The sequence below is a fragment of the Gavialis gangeticus genome, unplaced genomic scaffold (genome assembly GCF_001723915.1).
Source record: "Gavialis gangeticus isolate Ggan-Ray unplaced genomic scaffold, GavGan_comp1, whole genome shotgun sequence".
NCBI lineage: Eukaryota > Metazoa > Chordata > Crocodylia > Gavialidae > Gavialis > Gavialis gangeticus.
The window spans coordinates 18,855,270-18,855,539 of NW_017729011.1; positions in this window are offsets into that span (position 1 = coordinate 18,855,270).

The following is a 270-nucleotide window of genomic DNA, read 5'->3' on the forward strand; positions in this document are numbered from 1 at the left end:
ACAGTCTGTCTGACAGCTATAAAACCGACAAAAGCCGACTTGGGAAAGCCACTAGGCAGCTCCTCCTCTCTGGAAGCCCAGGCTCTTTGGCCGCCCTTTGAAGTTTGAGGAGAGAGCGAGCGGGGAGGGAGAGTGTCTGCAGCTCCTGCTCCTCCTTCTGCTGCTGCTGTTGCTGCTGCTGCTACTCACTCTTCCCCCACACACGAGCCTTTTGCACCTGGTGTCTGGAGCATCTTCAGCCTTAAAACTAACCCCTTGCACCTTGCTGGC